Genomic DNA, 20093 nt, shown 5'->3' with positions numbered 1-20093 from the left:
AGACTCTGTGTAAAAATTGGCCCAGTCAGCAAGGAACAGTCCTGAAGATCACACACACACACACACACACACACACACACACACACACACACACACACACACACACACACACACCATATGAACCTCAGAGTGTGTGGATCGTACGTGTCCCATTAGGTCCATGTGTTCAAGACTTGCCCCTGGGAGGTAATAGCTGGTAGGACATCCTTAGGACTCACAAGGCATGCCCCTGAAGCTATCCCTCCCATTTCCCTCCCCAGCATTTAGTGACCAGTTTTGCTCAACTTCATGACTCTGCAGTAATGTGATGCCTGCTCAAAGCAGCAGGGTTAAGCAACCACGAACTGAGTGAGGGCTCTAAAACTGTGAAATAAAATAAGGCTTCTCACTGTCTAAGTTTACTGCATCAGCTATTTGTTACAGCCACAGAACACAGAATCAATGTTGAGGGCTTCTTTAGTATCTGTATCCTCAAAGATGATAGCAGGGGGAAACCTGGCAAGTAGACGGTTATAATGAAGAGGAGCTGAGGGAGGTTCCAACAAGGACCAATGTGTGCCCTTGAATGGATGGATCTAGGTCACCAGACATTCTACAGGAATCTATCGATTTTAAAACCTTCAGCCAAGGAAGTGAAGCAGCAGAGGCAGGAGCCACAACTGTATAGGGCTGAGAGGGAGACACTGCGTCAGGGGATAGGTCACAGATACAACACAAATGTGAGAACAGGCTGTCATGATCACACACACACACACACACACACACACACACCTCTAGCATGTGGGTAAGCATGTGGGTATATGCTGCCCCGTCACCAGAGTGTGAAATTCCAGATGCAGTCCAGTCCCTCAGTAGGATGAAGTAGGGTTCCCAGGGGGCATATGCAAAAGCTGAAAGGGTGAGTGACCGGGAAATCCAATCCAGACACTTCCTGCTTCCAGGGCCCTCACTGGCTTTAGCGGGATGCGAAACTCTACTCTACAGCCATGTCTCTCTCTCCTCCCAAACTCGGGCAGGCTCCACCTTCAGCTACTTCCTTATCACTTCCTGCCTTCCTCCATGGTCTGAGAGCTTCTGTCCAAGACATTCAACCATCCATTGTGCATCACAGCCTTCCTTAGTTCTGGGCCTTTAAATCTTCTATTCTATTCTATCCTATCTATCTGTCTATCTACACAGCCTTCCTTAGTTCTAGACCTTTAAATCTTCTATCTAGCTATCATCTCTCTCATACACACATACACACACACACACACACACACACACACACACACACACACACACAGAGCCTTCCTTAGTTCTGGGCCTTTAAATTTTCTATTCTATCTATCTATCATCTATTCATCTAGCTAGCTACCTATCTATCTATCGTCTATCTGTCTATCTATCTATCCATCCACACAACCTTACTTAGTTCTGGGCTTTTAAATCTTATATTCTATCTATCTATCTATCTATCTATCTATCTATCTATCTATCTATCTACTATCATCTATCTATCTATCTATCTCAGAACACTCAACACACCTTTCTTCCTGCCCTCCTTCATCAGGCAAGCACCTATACAGGCTGCAGACTTGGAAGGAATGCTCCTTCTCCAAGGGACTTTCATCCTCACTAATCCAGATATGAGCTCGTGTCCTATAGTCCTAGCATCATCTCATCAAGCCCTCTGATCCCATCACTGCCCCAACTCCTCCTTCCTTAGCAGCGTCAATGGGTTTGCTCCATCTGGGTGGGTCTTACTCACCACACTGTGCACTGCACACAGGCAAGAGCCAGGTCCGCCTTGCCCATCTCTCACCCCAGCCCCAGGACTCAGGTAATGATAAGTAGAGAGTGAAAATGATAGCTGGTGTGATGCAAATGACAAGGAAAACAAACACATCTTGAGGCAGATTGAAAGAGCGATGATCTACTGACAAAGGAAACTACAGGTGTGGTGATATTTTATTTGTGCACCCCAATAAAACTTATCTGGAAATCAGAGGAAAAAGCAGCCACTATATTAATCATAGAGGTCTGACAATGGTAGCACACACCTTTAATCCTAGCATTTGGGAGGCAGAAATTCATCCGGATCTCTGTGAGTTCAAGGCCACACTGGGAACAGAGCCAGGCATGGTGGCACACACCTTTAATTCCCAGCACTAGTTAACCATAGAGGTCTAGAGGTCTGTACAGACAGACAGGAAGTGATAGAGCTGGGCAGAAAAAGGAAGTGATGTAGCTGGGCGGAGAGAGGAAGTGAGAAGGCAGGGCACAGAAAGGATATAGGCGTGAGCATACAGGAAGTAGATCTCTCTTTGGCTGATGATTTCCTAGTGGCTTCTTTCTGCTTCTCTGATCGTTCAGTTTTCACCCCAATATCTGGCTTCAGGTCTTTTATTCATAAGACCATTTAGCAATTCGTCTTTCAGACAGGCTTTCCCTTCTTGTGTCAGAGCACATGCTGGCCTGTCTGTCACATGAGATGACAGTCAAGAGTGAAGAAACAATAAACCACATCATCCTCCCAGGAACTGAGCCCACAGAGCACAGGAAAGAGACAAAGCAAGCGTGGGCTCCTGACACAAACCCCTGAAGAACTCTTAGAGAACAAGAGAGATGGAGCATGGAATCTTCTACCCTGTCATTGGGGGTATTCAACCCCACTCTTCCAGTCACCTAAGAGCAGTCCCTGAGTCGACTGGTCTATGAAATATCTTCTCTCTCTTCCAAGAAGGGTCCATGAGTCTCCACCTCCGTGGCTCTTGCCTTCGGTAGCTTAGAAGAAAAGCCCCCTTGACAAGGTTCTTGCAGCTTCCACCTGGGACAGTCCATGCCTGGGACCTTCAAGCAGGAGCTGACCACTCCCAACCATCCCCTCATTTAAACATTTGTTGAAGCGCTCTCTTTGTGCCCGGTTCCTGTGGGATGCCATTTCAGACAGAGAATGGACTCTCGCCATCCACACCTGTAACCGGAAAAGTGGCCATGCACAGAGCATGATGCACGAGGGCCGAGGGAAGAGCATCCTTACGACACTGCACAGATGCATCCTCCAGGGTGTGTAAGTGAGAAGAGTGTGCCAGATGCTGCCGAGACAGACTGAGTTTGGAAATCACAGGTGTGCTCCGTAGTCCCTCTCTCCCCACTTCTGCACAAAAGGTTCAGGCTCCGGACTTGACATTTTCATCCGAGAACCACATTTCCCTGTTCACTGCTAGCACATTTCTCTCCCCAGACATCAAGCACCATTTAAATCCTGGCGATTGTCTTGTCCCTGTCCCTCCGAGCATGTCCTTGTCCTGGAACTAGTCTACCGGAGAGTCAGTGCCCTGACCGTGGATTGCTATTAGCCTCCTCTCTCTCCCTGAAGTAATAAAAGGGTACATTCTCCTCTAACGCCCATTTCTGCCTCCCCACCCTCCTCCAAGTCCTCCCACCCCCATTTGTAGCAGCCTGTAATATGCACCTCCATTTGATTTTCCTTACCCAGCTTCAAATGGCTTCATTCTAATTACCGTTTCCGTTTTCTGATATTTTTCCCTCGAGATGTCTCAATTAGTGTACTTTTTCATGCCGCCTGTCACCTCTGAGATGTAAGGTGGGTCTAACTCCATCCAAAACCACGCACACACACACAAAAAATAACAATAAATGAGGAGCCATTCTGGGCAGCCAGGCCGAAGGTGGGGTTCCTTTACAAACTAGCACACCTTTAATTGATGATAAATGGACAGGAGAGTAGCCTTACTAATGCAGCAGCCCTGGTGTAGCTGCCTTGCTCTGTCCCCTCATTACTCAAAGGCACAGAAGCAGCACTCGTGCGCAGCTCAGTCTTAGGTGAGGAACTTCCAGGGAGGGAGGGGAGGGAGACAAAGAAGAGAGAGAGAGAGCTAATTAACAAAGTAGTTCTGGTCAAAGTCAGAAATTAACTCGCTCTTTAAGACCATGCCTGAAAATGCCATTTGTCTTCCCTGTAATTACATTTATAGGTAATTACACCCACGAATTCAGCAAGTTAAATGAAGGCAGGACTTTCTCCCCTCCTGCATAACTCTTCCATTCCAATGCTGTCAAAAGACTAAACAAAAATAAAGGTGTCTGCCACCGTATATTTCTTCCATTAATGAGTGTCTCGTTGTCTTAAGGCTGCCCTGGAAAGTTGTGGCTGTGCATCTGTGTGCTGTTCATCTCTCTGCTCCCTTGGGAACCCTGAGTCCTTATCTGAATGTCTCAGAGCCTAGGGACACACAGAAGGCGAATTGGACTTAGAAGTAGTTCCCAATCATTAATATCTCCTTTGGTCTATGAAGGCAAGCTGTCAAGGACAAGGAGCAGAACCGTATTCCCCCATTCTTCTCAGTGATGCAATATCTGGGATCTTGCTCTCTCGTCCCATCAAATGGAATCCATTGTGCAGCCTCTTCGGGTCCCCTTGCCTCTCTTGCCACTGTTTTTCTAAGGACTGCTAGGGTCCAAAGCAAGAATGTGCACACATAGAGATGGCCTTTAGCTCTGCTCTAGCTGGCAAGGTGCATGTGCCCCTTGGGTCTCAGACACAACCATGGGTTCAGCAGGGGCAGCCTGGCTGTGCTAGCTGGTGTTGCACCCCACAGGCACAGGGCAGAAGCCAGGAGAACACCTTTAGATTTCAGCCACTCATGGAGGATCCAGCAAGTTCCTCAATCAGAGATAATGTAGTCCCTCAGGAAGTTCCAGGGGATGTTGTGAAGGGTGAATCCTTTGAAGACAAGGAAACTGCTAACTCACACTTGGGGTTCCCAACTGTGTCCATTTTCTTCACTGCTTCTCCTACTCCTGCATCCTCTTTGGTATCAGGCCTTTGGGATTTCTTTCTCCGGCCTGCCCACACCTCCTGGTCCCACCCAGCTTCTGGCCTCTCTCTTACCTTTCCAAGTTCTGCCATTTGACAGTGATGTTTTCACTGATATCTACTAGGACTATTCACAATCCCCACCAGCCTTGGTTTGTTAGCATTGCAAAACCACGCCACAACTTCCAAGGGACAATCCTCTTACCAGATGACCACTGACTCCTGTCTCCCACAGAGCTCTGCGGAGGAAAGCATCCCAGCTAAAAAGTAAACATCTCTAGTTGACCATTCACAGGGTAATTATTTGTGCAGCGCTCAAGTGAAGCAATTTGGCAACCTGTATGAGGGCTAATAAAAATATTGATTGTGCTGCTTTCATGAGGAAATGGCCTTGAATTGGGAAGACTATCTAATACAGTGTGAGGATGCTCTTCAGACATCAGTGACAGCGAGGTAAGTAACCCAGGCACTGAAGACTGGAGAAGGTTCAAGTTAGTGGGTAAGTGGCCCATCCATTCAGTGGACGTTTTTATGTGTGTGTGTGTGTATACATGCATGTAACTGTGTAAATATACATGTGTACAGGTGCTTGTGTGTGAATACATGTGGAAGCTGGAGGTCAGTGTCAGATCATTTTAGTACAGTTTGGTTTTTTTGTTGTTGTTGTTTTGTTTTGTTTTTACAGTCTCTCCCTGAACCTGAAGATTACCAATTCAGCTAGACTGGGTGACCAGAAACTCCCCAGGGAATCTCCTGCCTCCACCTCTCCAGCACTGGGGTTACAGGCAAGCACACCCATACTGGCTGGCTTTGTGTGTCAACTTGACACAAGCTACAGTCCTCAGAGGAGGGAGCCTCAGCTGAGGAAATGCCCCCCTGAGATCCAGCTGTAAGGCATTTTCTCATTTAGTGATCAATGGAGGAGGGCCCAGCCCACGGTGGGTGGTGCCATCCCTGGGATGCTGGTCCTGGGTTCTATAAGAAGGTAGGCTGAGCAAACCAGGGGAACTAAGCCAGTAAGCAGCTCCCCTCCATGGCCTCTGCATCAGCTCCTGCCTCTGAGATCCTGCCTTGTTTGAGTTCCTGTCCTGACTTCCTTCAGTGATGAACAGCAATGCTGAAGTGTAAGCATAATAAACCCTTTCTGCCCCAACTTGCTCTTTGGTCGTGGTGTTTTGATGCAGCAACAGACATCTTAACTATGATACACCCCACATCCAGCTTTTTATATGAGTGCTGAAGAGCCAGATTCAGTTCCTCATGCGTGTGCAGCAAGTATTTTATCAACTCAACCATCTCACTTGACGAATTTTTATAAGAAGGGATGGTTGAGGAAGCTGAAAACCCTGACCAATTGGGTACAGTATTAGAGATTAAAAAAAAAACACACACACACACACAGGAAACCAGAAAAATCACCAATATCACATAAAATACTATTAGTGACAAAGTTGGAAGATGAGAATATGGTCATCTTTTCCTTTCCCCTATTTTCCAAATTTCCCCCAGTACATTTATTCTCCTAATAAAAATATGTATGTATATTAATGTAAAAAAAATTGTGGTTTAAGCGTTTGAACCTTGATCATGCATGCTGGGCAAGAACATCTGTCCAAGCCCCTGATGTGTTATTTTTAAATGCATGATCTTATACAAGTTATGCTTAAGGAAGCTAGATGTAATGACTGGTTTTAAATGTCAACTCAGCACAATCTGGAGTCCCCTGAGAAGAGCTTCTGAGAAAGCCTGTGAGGAATTATTTTGATTGATGTGAATGATGCCAGAAGACCTGAACACTGGACTTGGGGATCTTGGACTGCACAGGTGTGGAGGAGGGACTAAGCATCAGTGCGCATGCGTCAATGTGTTGCTCCTCTCTGCTCTTGACTGTGGGTATGAGCAGAATCAAGTTCTTCCTGCATTGCCTTCCCTGCATTGATGGACTGCTACAGCGCAGGGTGGTGAGCCAAATAAACCTTTCCTCCATTAAATTGCTTTAATCGGATATTTTATCACAGCAACTGGAAATAAAATGAAGACACTATAAAATGAGTCTAAGCAAAATGGCTTTGCTAAAAGATCTGCCCCTAACTGGACCACGGCCAGTGCTATCTGACCTTACTCGTAATCTGCCACTAACTAGCTGGGAGACCACTGGGAACTCCCTAAGTCACAATTTCCTTATGAAAAAATAAACTTTTTGTTGGTGGCTGTCACTGTTTTTTCATCAGTATCCATCGTATGAGTTCCTTTCGATTTTCTTTGAGTTCCACATCCACCCTACCCAAGTGACCTTCATGGAATTTCTTTTCCTCTTAACCACGAGACTGGGAAATTCCAGAATTCCATCCTTTGCTTCCTGGTGTGCTTCTCACATCCAGGACCTCATCCACTGGCTGCTCAGGACTCACCTCCTCTGACAGTAACTTTTTCTCTGCCTTCCATATCCTCAAACTTGAATTTCTAGCAGCTAACTTGCTTTCTTCCCTCAGCATCCTCAAAATCTAACTGATACCTTTACTCATATCCAGGTATGTCACTCAGTTTTGACCTCATGGCAGGATGGACCACCATCCCTCTGTCACACCATACGTTTGATGCTGTAATCTCTACCTGGTGACAGGATTGACTGACATCCCTTTTTATCCTATAGGTGTGACCTATAATTTCATGTTTTACAGGGGAACAGAGACTTGGCTGGGGGATTGGACTGGGGGCTATTCATGAATATTTGGGGTAGGAATCTGTGAGAACTGATCATGGCAGAGCTGAAGAAGCAGCTATGCTTGTTAAAGAGACCAGCACAACTGAAAGAAACGATTTGTGCTTCCTTGGGACAACAGGCAACTTGACAGTTATGGTTAAGCTGAGGCTGAAAACTCAGCTGTGGGTAAGACCGTTAAAGCGAAATCTTCAGGACTCACTGGGACAGTAGGAAAGTGCTTTCTCAGAGTCAGTACTCACAGAAGCTGATGCCAGGAGGCCAGGCTACATCTCAAGCAGGAAGCCAAACCTACAAATGGGTAAGCATCATCCACATGGTACGGGTTTTGAAGACAGAAAAGATGGCGAGTAGATAAGGCCTGACAACATGTGGCAAGGTCAGAATCCCTGTGGAGAGGCCACTGATGAAGGTGTAGCCTCAGCTGCAACGGAGACCCCAGGACATTAGGAGATGCCAGGGCTATGGGATGTTTGCCCAGAAGAACAGCAGGTGTGAAATGAAGCCAGTCTCCAAGACAGACTGTATGGGCTGTGGGTGGAAGAGCTGGTGATTGCCCAAGCCTTTTAGAGCCAGAAGACTATCCCATGAGTGAATCTCAGATGTCAGACAGTGAGCTAAAAATTTTTTGATTTACACTCTTAGATTTTTATTTTTGTTGGATCTGAAAGTTCCTATGGCTTGGCTCTTCCCTTTTGGAATAAGAAACTGTGTTCTGTGCTGTTGTTTGTTAGAAATACATAGCTTATGTTTTATTTTAATTATAATTCAACTTTATAGTGTTGTGATTTTTAGAGACTAAGGATCTTTTAAAAGTTAGACTTGGGGCCAGAGGAACAGTGCAAGAGTTACGAGCTCTGGCTTCTCTTGCAGAGGACGCAGGTACGGCTCCCAGTACCCAGGCTAGACTGCTCACAACCACTTGTAACTCCAATTCCGGGAAATCTAAAGCCCTCTTCCAGCCTCCACACGTACCTGCACACATGTAGTAGACACACACACATTCAGGTATGCACACATAAACATAATAAAAGAAATAAATCAATCTTAAAATAAAGTGTTGTTAGTATGAGCCGTGCGGGACAAGGAATGAAAGATTACAGTTGAAGAGTTATGTATCTATGTGCCAAGTTGACAAGGAGTGCTGTGTTCTGGTTAGCTTTACCTGTCCATATCAACCATCCTACAGGTCATCTGAGAGGACAGCCTCAATGGAGAAACTGCCCCAGTTAAGGCAAGAACCTGCTTCCTATGTCAAGGCCTTACCTCTGACCAAGAAACTAGAATGGGCACCATGTCTGTAGGGGATTGTCTTGATTGTTAATAGATTTACAAGGGCCCAGCCCCCTGAGGGCATTCCCAGATGTCTAGATCAGGGTTCAGTATGGCCTTCAGCACCTGGCTCCTGTGACCCATGTGACCCAATGGAGCCAGGTATGGGGGCAGGGCAGAAGCTCCTGGTGACCCTTCCTGGGCTCAGGGATGGAAACTGAGGATGCTGTGAGGAAGAGATCCTCGAATCATAGGAAGTATAGCAGTGTCTAGGATGAGGTGTGAGCACTTAGAAGGTGGTGTAAGGAGGGTTGTGGTCATTTTCTAGGGGATTGCTCATTTGCTCCCAGGAACAAGGAATTAAGTGACCTGAGGAGACAAAAGAACAGAGAAAAGGAACTTAACAGCTTTATCCCTTTGGAGTAGGAGAAGCCTGATGCTGGTGCTGATGCTGATGCTGGTGCTGGTGGTGGTGATGGTGCTGGTGCTGATGCTGATGCTGATGTTGATGCTGAGTCCATTAAACAGAGCTGGCTTGGGTGTTTTGTAGGGTCCTCAAGTCCTTCCCCCTTTGGTTCTGTCTAGATCCTTGCCCCCGTGTCTGCCCACCATTTCCACTCACAGAGTCATCTGGGAACAGTAGCGCTTCACTCTATTGCATTTTATCAACATTCTTACTCAGCTTCTTCTAATTTAAAAGTAATTTTATGTGATATTGCTGTTTTGTTTGTTTTGTTTTGTTTTCAAAACACCTTCCGCTATATTGCCAATTTCAAATGAAGAACCCAAGAACCTCTTTCTCAGATCATTTGGTTATTGCCTGAGAGCCCTTTCTACCTCTCAGGGCTTGTTTATTTCTTTATTTTTGTATGTCTGGGAATCAAACTGTGTGCCATGTGCATGCAAGGCCAACATTCCACTACTGAGTGGTATCTATACCCCTTGAGTTCTTTGAGACAGAGTTTCAGTTGAGATACAGGCAAAGATGTGACATTCCCTCTACAGTGCCCTCCCAGAAAGACATTTGGTGTTCACACTATTAAAGGGTGACCTTCTTCCTGCTCAATGTCCAGGAGAAAGGCCTGCTGTGGGATCACAAAGGACCATCCACCAGGGTGCTTTCATTAAGTCACTGTGTGATTTATTTTCCAACCCATCAAATGCACTGTTGGCATACCGCTGAGGGCAGAGCTGTAATCACAACTACAAATGAAACCAACCATTCATTTCATCATCACAGTCAAAGCCCATCACCAACCCAAACCCACATAAAAAATCTATGTGACTATCAAGGTCATTAAATCGGCCCAGATCTTGCCAGCCAGGAATGCTACTTGTGGGGATTTGCTTAGGTAAAATAACCAGGGGCTCACTCTGAGATGTGTGTGTAAAGCTGACTTTCATCTTAGTGTATTTATAAAATGAACCAAGAGCCACTGGAAAATACCCGGGGCTAGAACATTAGTTTAAAAAATATCCTGGTATAGTTCCACATTCTAGTCCACTTGGAGTAGCTATAACAGAACACTGGAGACTGGGAAGTTTACAAAGTTGTGGGGGAGGGTATACGTTCATTGTTCTAGAAGCTGGAAGATAAGAGGCTGAGCAATGTACCTGTAGAGCACGCTTTATGCTGCTTCCTTCTCGCTGCTTCATCCCATGAAAGAAGACAGGAAAACAAAGAAGTACATCCAAAGCTGTGTGTGGTGGCACATGCCTATAACCCCAGCTGGGAGGGGAAGCGAGAGAGCAAGTTTGATGCCACCCTATCTCAAAATGCCTACATACACAGAGAGGGGGACGGAGAGAGAGAACGTACTCATCCTATTCAATGCAGTCATCTAACATTCGAGATAATGACAGATCTGAGTCAGGTTATACACAAAGAGTAACTTAGAGCTTGCAGCAAACGTGGGTGGGCCCCACCATGACGAGCAAGGATGTGGTCAAGCGAGGGGAGAGAAAGTGAAGTGGAGTGGTTTGTGCGCTGTGGAGAGAGGTGGAACTAGAGACTGGACATCGACAAGGACTAGGCTGACAGGAGAGGTCTGTGCTGCCACCTGAGGCCATGGTGATGTCTGGACCTGTGCTGCCACTGAGGGACATGTCTGGGTCCATGGTCCTAATGCAACCGGGGGTCTGTGTTGCTGTCCGTGGCCCATGTGACCACCAAAGGCCGTGCAGATGTCTGTGGTCTGGGCTGCCGCCTGAAGCCATGTTGATGTCCAAGAGCTGTTCTGCACCGGGGCCATACCGATTTGAGTGGTCTGCACTGCCATCTGAGGCCGAGTTGATCTCCACGGTCTGGGCTGCCTCTGAGAGCCTTGTCTGGGTCTATGGTGCTACTGCGGCCAGGGTCTGTACTGTCACCATGTGGATGCCCATGACCCATGCTCCTGCTGACTGTGGAGAGCAAGGAAGCTACTTTTGCAGTGATATCGATGACTGCAGACACACAGTTGAGAGGGAGGGGCACAGAGGGCTTCCGTGACAACCTCTACCCCCACCCCAAGCCTCACCCCAATAAAAGAGTAGCAGCCCAAACAGGAAGCCATGGAAGAGAACTCTTAGGAAGTGTGATCAGGATGCTGCGGTGGGCTCCCCACCATTGATGGCTTCTGGCAAGGGTGTGGGAGGAAAATGACCCAGTTCTACTTGGAGGGCAGGCCACTGAGAGTTTGACCTTGCTCCAGTGGGTGTATGGATAACACACATTGGACTTTTTTTTTTATTTTTACTTTTTGGGGGTGGGAGGTCACAAGGGAGGGGGACAGACATGGAAGGACTGGGAGGTGAGTGGGATGGGGTGTATGATGTGAAATGTCCAAAGAAGCAATTATAAAAAAAGCAATGTATACATTTTTAATTGATGTTTATATTTGAAGAATAATGTAAAAGCAGGGACTGCTGCCCATGCATCCCTACCTGAAAAATGTACCTTGCAGCCTGTTGCCCATCTAGGACCCTCACCTGCATCAAGCTCCGCGAACACCCTCTCTGAACAATGAAAGAAGTTTCTCCTCTCCTTAACCACAATTGAACTTAGAGTCTATCTACTATGTCAAAATACAAGAATAAGAGACCCATCCATCCTAGACTGGCTTGGGGGTTCATGTGCAATAATGTAAACTGTATCCTGAAAGTCACCTTTTAGGATGAATCTCCTATTTACCACCTCATGCCGACACATAACTGGGCAAGCACGTAACTAAAATCAGATGCATTATGGGGAGGGCTTGCACAGTAAAACAAAAACAAAAACAAACAAACAAAAAACAAGAGGTTATATAACAACTTAAATCTGTCAATCAAAATAGGTACCCAAAGTCTGCCTCTTAGCAACGGAATATCTCTTTTTCCCGAACCCCATAAAAGGAAACCCTCAAATAACTGGGCCCCTTGAGTATCCTCACTGGTGTGTCCAGCTGTTACAGTGTATCTGACCCATTCTGTCCCTTTGCTATAAACAAAGCTTCTTTGATACTTTGCAATCCATGTAGACTTTTATTTCATTTTTTTAGTAAGAGGTCAAGAATCTGGAGACACCTGGCCCATGCGCCAATCACCAGCAACAGAATCCTATGAGAACACTACAGGCAGCACACGGAGCACGATTTCAGATTTGTAAGTGTGTAGATATGATATTTGCAGGCATTTTCAAGTGACAAGAACATGTGTCACCCATGGTTTCCCTCAGAGACCAAAAGACTCTGTGGCTGAAGACGCAGGTTCCAGGGCCAAGTGATGGATGTCAGTTCTGTGCAGTGGCCATTTGGGCAAACTGCTTAGCTTCCCTGTGCCCCCGTTGACCATCACTGCATTAACTCAGGTTGACTCCTGTGTTAATAGAGCCAGGGCTCCAGAAAGGGTCCAGAAACAGCTAAACACTTGCAAATGTGATCTGCTTTGTGGATTATTAATACGTTGGGATTTCTGGTCATTTTAATTCTCTGTTTAACTCTCTTACATATTTTCTACAGCAAGGTGTACAACTTTTATGCCCATGGAAATAAAATAATTTTAATCCATTCCTGTGAACACAATGAATTCAATGAAGAGATTAGTCAGAACTGCTTTGCCGTAATTGGTACAACATCTGCTATTTCTAAGACTAAATCAAATAAAATACAGTCAACTCTCGATTCTGCGCTAGGCACATTCATTTATCTGCAGCTAATCTTGCTTTCCTGCTTTTACTGGCCTCATTAAGCATCGGATTGAGCATCATATGTTACAGCTCTATCTAACGTCTGTTTACTCTCTCACGAACAGCCAGCAGCTCAGCGAGAGCCTTGTAAACCAATTCTCTTAATGATCTATCCAGCCGGGCAAGGTGTGAGTCAATGACTTAGGGAACTGGAAGAGGAGGCCAAGGGCTCTACCCCGGATAGGGGACATGAAGGCACCATGGAGAGACTAGAAACCTGAGTTGCTGCTGTGGATCTACTTAGGGGTCACTTTGGCATCCCTGTCCTCTGTGACAGACCCATCTGGGATCCACAGATACCAGCACACAGAATAATGTAGATGGAGGAAGTATTCCGTGAAGAATTAAGATTGATGGAGAATGGTATGAAGAGGTGTACACATCTACAGCACATGAATTTACACCATACATGGGTGGATACATGGGACTGCCAGCGTGTCCTTCTCCATCAAATACACAAGTCCCCCCACTTACTTGCTGTGAAGGCTTGGGGATGGATTGTGGCTTCTCACTACTTTAGAGCCCAGGCTGCTGAATTCTCAGTCTTTAATGATCCAAAGTCAACATCCCTCTGGGAAAAATTGGATAACCCTGTTGCGTGCCTCCTTTCCCGGGTTCTGCTCCCGGGCCTGGCTCAGTGCTGTAAGAGACTGCTCCCGTGGCCTGGCCTGCTGACGCTCGAAGGGCCACCACTGTCCCTCTCCTTGTACTGCAGGGGTCAGGAGGCAGCTCGGGCTCTGACACAGCCATGGCAGAGTCTCCCTGGAGTTACTGAGTAAGTAACACCGTGCCCTTCCCTAACACCTCCCTCTGGCACATCTGTTTTCCTGGACTTAAAATCGTTCCCAAGAAGATTGGCCCACACAGCTTTGCCTCTGGACAAGGATGGAGAGGACAGGAGCAATCCTCAGATGGAGCATGGTCCCTTGGAGACAGATAAAAACCAGCTGGAAACTTAGCTCTTGCATTTCATAATTGGTCCTTCAAGTTAAACTGCAGATTTGAGCAGAGGGAGAGTAGTGAACCTGTTTTCTCAACTAAAAATGGCTACAGTCACACCAGTGACTGATGGATGGGAAAACCCAGGGGCCAGCTATCCTACTCTAAAGAGATCTTTCTTCTCACTTTCCTCCTACCTAGATTTTCAGCATGATGTTCCATTTGAACATGTTTTGGTTGTGAATTATTCGTCTATGGATAGCATACCACCTCCCCGTGGCTTCAACAAATACGGCTTGCTCTCCCTCCATAATGCAGTGTTTGAAGGTAGGTTCCTGTAGGGTTTGCCTTGCCCTGTCTGAGCTAGAGTCTCTCTCTTTCTCTCTGCTGCTCCCTCGGGGTTTCAGGGCAGTTGCCTGAGCTCCAAGCATCACATCTAGAATCAAAACAAAAGGAGAGGCATGGGTGGCAGTTTTCCACATCTACCCCTTTTTTAAGTGGCAAAGAGGTGGGGGTCCAGAAGCTCCCAACAGTGGACTTCCCCTACATTATATTGACTAGCTCTTTGTCACATGGCCACCAGGGGTTAAGAGACTAGCGAGTTACGGTTTTTTTGTTTGTTTGTTTCTTCCATCTTTTAGCAGACTATGAGAAGGGGCAGAGGACAGAGAGTGGCTGTCAGGAAAAAAGTGGAAATGTATAGACTGGAACTATCCATGAACAAGTATCATGAAATAATAAATTTGGTAATAGACACAAGTGATCAATCCATCCCAAGCACATGGGGCTTCCCCCTATCATGTGGAACTGCCCTTCCTCGCCTCTTTTTAGCTGGTCCAACAGGACTGGACAACAGAATCTCCTGCCGAGCTTGGGTCAAATGCCAAAACCTGTTCACCCCAGTGGACCCTGGAACGGTGGTGCTGGCCAATAACTCACAGCGGAGGTCAGGGGCCACCTGGCTTGGTATTCAACAAGTATACGAGTGAGCTACCCGAGGGCACCTACCCGAGGGCACAAGCGATCATTCAACCAAGCAGCCAAGATTGTCACCCAGGTCCCTGGTGGCTCCCAGTTAACAAGGCACCATACCAAAGACACAAAGGGTTTTCCAACCCACATTGGAACTCCAGTCTCCAACTCCATTGCTAAGTCTTTGAGAATCCTAGCCACGGCAGACATACTGCTCTGCTATTCTATACTCTCTGTAATTTTGGTAAACTGTACAACAAGGGAGACCCAGAAATGGCCCCAAATCCCCTGAGCATCCACAAGACTGCAGGCATCTCCTTCCCTCTGTAACATAAAGAGAAGCCTCTCCTCAGGGCTCAGAGCATAGCCTGTTGCCCTGAGGACCTTCATGAAAGAAAGCAGGATGTTCCTGAGGTGCTTAGCGTGCTGAGCGTACCAACTCCTCCCCCACTGCCTTCTGGGGCAGCCAGGACCCCTCCTCCAGGTTTCTAGTTCAGCTTCAGGGAACAGAGAACCCCAGGGTAACTTGCACAACACACAGCACAAAATTGTGAAGTGCAAGCAGATTCAGCCCTCAAGGTTTGTGGAAATCCACAAAGCCAGCATGCAAAGATCTAATTGTCACTTGGATTACATTTTTTTTTTTTAAAGCAGATGCAAGACCCACAAAAAAGACTGAATGTCGAGTAAAACAGCCACAATTACAGGACATACTTCAAGACTGCTAGGGCGAAAGTTGATCCAGGCAGGGTCCCAACTCAAAAAGTGCCATCAACAATCGCTGGCACCTTCCCCCCACCTACCCTTGACCTCATTCCATTAAACCAAAGAGCCGGGAAATCAGCGACAGGCAGCCATTTAATAGTCTTGTACTTGCGAACTGCAATTATCAACAACATGCACCACCCACAGACTCGGTGGGAGCGTGTTCATGGCTAATCAATTCGATTGATCGCTGTTTATTAAGTAAAAATCTGCTTTCTAAACAGTTCTTCCTTAAATGGTGCTTGTTGCGGGCTGCTGGGAAACGGGAGACTAATTAGGGTTTTTAATTTAAATCCAAGCAGGGGGCGGGGTGCAAGCACATACTTCAGTAATAGCTTTAGATCTGGGATGTGAGCATAGTGGGTCCTCCCCTCCCCACCAGGGGCGGAGCCAAAGCTGGCACGGGCCTATCATAAAGACTTTCCAATACATTTTTTCATCTCTCCCACCAAAAGCCACTGTGGCCAGGTCAGATAAGGACACCTGGAAGGAAGCCCACTGATAATATAGATTATAGGGATGTTGGAGGCACATCAGTGCTGTTCAATCGATCTATTCCATTCAGCACCTTGCAAACTGAAATGGGAAATCAATGGTTGGCAGACAGGCTTGGTGTGGAGATAAAGTGATCATGGTGGGTTTTATGTCCTTGCAGAGAGCAAGGATCTCAACAGCCCTGAGCGATCCAAGCTCAAGCATCCAATCCCACGCTGCTTACAGCACAGGAGGCGCGATTGAGGACCCACTGAGGGAATCATTCGGCTTGGCCACGACGATAGACTCCTTAACATGGCTGCTCTGGATCCTGCGAAGGATCTAAGCCCCAGGCAGCAGCTCATGTCCAGATTATCTACTCATCCTGCGGTCTACAGCAGGGGCTGAGAGCCGAGCGGAGCCATGGGCAAACGGTCCTCCTCACCACACTCCAGTAAGAACTGGGCCTGCTTGGAGGAAAACCGGCATTTCCCGTCATCCACTGCAGAAAAATTCCACCTATGCCTTGCCAAGCAATGAGAAGAGCAAGTGGTCGCCATGCTGTGATTTCTTGGAGGAGCCCGGCTTTCCTGTCAGAAAAGACGCCTCCCATGGTCTGCAGGTTATAGACAAAATACCAACGAGGAGCCATTTATGAAATAAAACACCAATTATCGTTCCTACTGTCATGTGTGAAATTTCTTCATGGGCAAAATTCCAATCCTCAGAAATAATATAAGTTACTCGGAAAGTATAACTAAGCAAAAAAATTGAAATCTACGGATGGCATATGGATTTTTAATTTCCAGTTGGTATGCCGCTTAGGAGTTCAACTCCTGGATAAATGCAACAATTCCTATTTTATACACTGGATACAAATACAGTTTGATGTATCTCTAACAACAAAGAGGGACCCTGGGGGCTGGACACATGGCTCAGTGGTTAAGAGCGCCTGCCGCTTTAACAGAGGACCCAGTTCAAATCTCAGCACCCATATCAGGTGCTCACAGCTGATACACAACTCCAATTACTCACGGTAATTCCAACTCCAAGAGATCTGTTGCCCTCTTCAGACCTCACTGAGTACCTCCATCCACATGGTGCCTATGCAGAGAAGCACACACACACACACACACACACACACACACACACACACACACATTTAAAAAGAAACAGGAACTCTGGGACATTTCAATGATTGCTCCCACAACTGCCCTGTGCTCTGCCTGTGATCTTGACACATCCGCATTTAGGTGGCAGAAACAGACACAAACCAAGTGTCAGATGGTCTTCTTCATCTGGATCACGAACCTCATCACCATTATCCCAAGTACCACTGCGTAGCTGAGAAACATGAAGGCTGGTTTGAAATATGTGCGTCCCAGCATCCACAGTTCTGCAGGGAAGAGGCAAAGTTTTAATAGGAGGGGAGCTGCATCAAAGCAACCCATAATTAGGTACAAATTTGGCTCATGGTTCAGCAATTTATAGAGATTAGCTGCTCTGACCTTCACAAGCCCCAGGGTGCTGCTTTCACATTTGTGGTCACAGAGTGACCTCTAGTGTTAAAAGGGAAGGATTTTTCTTTCTTTCTTTCTTTTTGATAAGAATCAAAAAGGTAACGTTTATCTCTCCTTACTACTGGAAGTAAGGGAGGACTAAAGCATGCCCTTAGGTATAAATGAAGAGTCCCCAGGAAAGATACACAGGTGTGAACTTTGTTTGGTGTGCACATCACAGTCAGTTCTAGAATATTCTAAAGCAGTCATGGACATTCCTGAACGGTTCTCACAGATAGAAGGATGCTGACTTGCTTGGTTGCTTTCTTTTCTTTCGCCATACACCGAGGTTGTGTGAATTTTTATGTGGAAAACTGTGTGCCTCACACTGCTCATGCCAATAGACAATTAATCCTGTTAGTGCTGTTAAGGAAAATTGGCCACAGCAGAATCCAAAGTTCGGGAGTTGTTTGGGTTTTTGGTGGTGGTGGTGGTGGTAGTGGTGGTGGTTAGTTGTTTTGGGGGTTTTTTGTTTTGTTTTGTTTTGTTTTGCTTTGCTTTGTTTTTTCTTTTTTCCTGGTTATTTGGTAATAAAATAGAAAGGGCACAGAGAAATGTGTTGGGATGAGGGCCAAGCCCAAGGGAGTGACTTTGTGCTGGACTTTTCTGTCTGGGCTTTTCAAGGAAGGAAGCAAGGTCTGGTGTTGGCTGAGGCTGGATGTAGCATGTTCAGGCCCCAAGTAAAACAGAAATGCAGACCATCATTCACAGGTCAGGATAGATGGTTTCTATTCTCTCTCTCTCTCTCTCTCTCTCTCTCTCTCTCTCTCTCTCTCTCTCTCTCTCTCTCTCTGTCTCCCTCTCCTCTCTGTCTCTCTCCCCCTCCCTCCCTTTCTCCCCTTTCTCCCTCCCCCCTCCCTCCCTCCCCCCCCCTCTCTCTCTCTCTCATTGTGGTATTATTATTTGCCCAGACCTGTACATTCTAAATTAAGAAATTAAGAAATATTGAACTCTTCCTACATTATTACCAGGAACTTCCGCATTTATCTTCACATTGCACAATCTTCACAACACAAGCAGAACATGTGATTCCTGGGCAGGCCAGCACATCTTTCATTACATTATTGCTGTCCTCTGGATCAAGTCTCCCAGAAGTCTGTATGTTGAAGTCTAAGTCCCCAAGCCAGCCAGTCAGCTCAGTGGCTAAAGACACTTGATGTGCAAGCCTGGTGACCTGAATTTGAGCCCTGGAATGCACATCTGGATGGAAGAAGAGAATTGACAGCACAAAGTTGTCCACTGACGTCTGCATGAGCACCATGGCATGCACTGTATATTGTGTGCATCACTCAGACACACGTACTTGAATATACATTTGTGTACACACAAGCACAACACCAGCAATAGTAATAATTAATAAAATGACATTTTTCAAAATTTAAAAGGCCTTGGTTACTAGAGAGGTGTCATTAGAAAGTGGTGGAACCTTGAAGAGGTGGGGCCTTGGAGAGCTCGTTAGGCCACTTGGGGTGTGCCTGCGAAGCAAACTGGAGACACCTGCCTCTTCTTGGTTCTCTTGGGCTTCCTGGCGATAATGTGAGCAGTCTAGTTCCCTGTGTACTCCTGCAGTGATACGCAACCTCACTACATGCTCAGAGCAATGAGGCCAACCAGTCAGAATCTGAAATATCTAAAACTGCACCCAAACAAACCTTTCTTGTCTTTACTACTGGATTGTTTTGGGTATTTGTCACAGAAACGAAAAGCTGACTAATGCATATACATGTAATTTTTTTTTCTATGTGACATTTCCTTGCAGCAGCCCAGAGGACTAAGATTAAAAAAAAAAAAAAACCACTTTGAAAATATCTGAATATCTGGAGAATGCCCTTTTCCTCCACGCCCAGCTGGTGCTACCAGAACAGGAAGATATAGTTTGATAGCACCTTTGCAGAGATTTCTCCTTCCCAGGTCTCATAGCTTTGTGCAGCTCCTTTCCAAGAGCAGTACCAAAGATGCTTCTCTAGGCTACTGCCTCAATAGAACCAAATGCAGACCCCTTCCTCTGGTCCTGACGCTGTGAACAGCGTATGTGTGTGGATGTGTATATACAATGTGTGTGTGTGTGTGTGTGTGTGTGTGTGTGTGTGTGTGTGTGTGTGATTGTTCCTGTGTGTATGTGTAGTGGTGCACATGTGTGTGAATTCATGTTGTGGAGCCACCCACCTTGTTTTGTGAGAGGAAGTCAGGCCTGGAGATCACCAAGTAGGCTAAGTCAGCTGGCCAGCAAGGCCTAGAGATAAACCTGTTTCTGCCTCCCCTGCGCTGGAATGACAGACATACACTACCGTACTCGACTTCTTACATGGGTTCCGGGAATCAAACTCCAGGTCCACAGGCTGTGCAGAAGGCACTGTAACA

Source organism: Peromyscus maniculatus, chromosome 1 (assembly GCF_049852395.1).
Source record: "Peromyscus maniculatus bairdii isolate BWxNUB_F1_BW_parent chromosome 1, HU_Pman_BW_mat_3.1, whole genome shotgun sequence".
In the NCBI taxonomy this organism is placed as follows: domain Eukaryota; kingdom Metazoa; phylum Chordata; class Mammalia; order Rodentia; family Cricetidae; genus Peromyscus; species Peromyscus maniculatus.
The sequence above is the reverse complement of the archived record's forward strand: the minus strand, read 5'-3'. Positions refer to the sequence as shown.